Source organism: Arachis duranensis, chromosome 1, assembly GCF_000817695.3.
Source record: "Arachis duranensis cultivar V14167 chromosome 1, aradu.V14167.gnm2.J7QH, whole genome shotgun sequence".
Lineage (NCBI taxonomy): Eukaryota > Viridiplantae > Streptophyta > Magnoliopsida > Fabales > Fabaceae > Arachis > Arachis duranensis.
In genome coordinates, this window is record NC_029772.3 from 86,313,992 (window position 1) to 86,315,790 (window position 1,799).

Sequence of the window (1,799 nt, forward strand, 5' to 3'; positions counted from 1 at the left end):
AAAGAACCTCCGGATGAATGGTCTACAACCTTCTTGGATTCATATGATAGTCCTTCATAGAAGATGTGCAGCTGCACCCATTCATTGAACATATCAGATGGACATCTCCTTGTTAGGTCTTTAAACCTCTCCCATGCTTCATATAAAGTCTCACCATCTTGTTGCCTGAAAGTTTAGACCTCAGCTCTCAACCGATTGACTCGTTGAGGGGAGTAAAATCTTGCCAAGAATTTGTTCATAACATCATCCCAAGTTGTCAAGCTCTCCTTTGGAAAAGACTCCAACCACTTGGTTGCCTTGTCTCTGAGAGAGAATGGGAACAACAACAGTCTATAGGCGTCAGGTTGAACGCCATTAGACTTCACTGTGTCACATATTCTCAGGAAGGTGTTTAAGTGTTGGTTGGGGTCTTCTTTGACACCTCCTCCGAACGAGCAATTGTTCTGAACAAGGGTGATGAACTGTGGCTTTAGTTCAAAGTTGTTGGCATGGATGGTTGGTTTTTGGATGCTACTTCCGCAGTTCCCTGGGTTTGGGTTAATGTAAGAGCCCAAGACTCTTCTATCTTCCCCACCAGGATTTGCTCTACCTCCTCCACCATGGTTGTGCACCTCTTCCTCACGATGGTCCTCCATGGTTGTTTCAAAGTATTCTTCAAAGTGTTCCTCTTCTTCTTCAGCACCCACTACACGTTTCTCTTTTGCCTCCCTTCTTAATCTTAAGAAGGTTCTCTCAGGTTCAGAATCAAAGGAAGTTGAAGCTCCGCTTCTTCTCCCTGTCATACAACCAACAGAGTACAAGCAAGAAAAGCAATGCAGAAAGTATCTTGTTAGAATTACTTACTAGTGTCAGTGATGCAATATATCAAACAGTTAGTGGGTTAGTGAACTGAATTGTAAATAGCAAAGAAAAACTAAGAAACAGGGGAGGGGAAGAATTAACTAAGACGGAAAGCAAATTAACCAAACAGAAAATTAAATCAAACAAAATACAAATGCTCAATCTAGTGATCCTCTAATGTAATCATTGTCGATGCACAATCAATCCCCGGCAACGGAGCCATAAACTTGATCGGGGTAAAACTTGTCTCTTCAATAAATTCCCATTCGGCAAGTGTACCGAATTTGTCGTCAAGTAAAAACTCACAATAGAGTGAGGTCGAATCCCACAGGGAATGATTGATCAAGCAACTTTAATTAGAGGAATGATCTAGTTGAGTGAATCCATGAATAGAGTTGATAATTGCAGAAATTAAAATGGCGAGAAAGTAAATGACTGGAAGTAAATAGCATAATTGTAAAGGGGAATGGGGGAATTACTCATAAAAGTAAATTACAGAAAATAAAGAGAATGGGTAAGATCAGAAATGGGGAGTTCATTGGGCTTAGGAGATGTTGCATTCTCCGGATCAATTTCATTTTCATCTCTTCCTCAATCAATGCACTCATTGATCTCCTTGGCAATCTTAATTGATTGAATTACAATTTCTTGCAATTCAATCTCTCAAATATTGATCAATGGCCAATTCCTTGGTCAATTGCTCATAAGAAGAGATGAAGTGTGGTCACTGATTATACCACATGCACTTCCCAAATCAAATGCTTAGAGGGTTATAGCCACATACCCATCCACACTCAATTTGGTCCAGCATGAGAAAGCATTTCTAGCTAATCTCTTCATTCCTCTTTCAAGGATCCGAAGAGATCCATGTTTGAATAGCTTCTTTTCAAAGATAACTATCCAATTGGATGAAAATCGAAAGCTTTCAAGTAAAATCAAAAGGAAAGATAGAAGAAGAA

The 1,799-nt window shown here is 39.7% G+C and overlaps 1 pseudogene; it reads left to right on the plus strand.

The window, feature by feature from the left end:
• Positions 1–94: 94 nt before the first annotated feature.
• LOC127743036 (uncharacterized) lies at positions 95–194 on the plus strand (annotated as a pseudogene).
• The last annotated feature ends 1,605 nt before the right edge of the window (positions 195–1,799 follow it).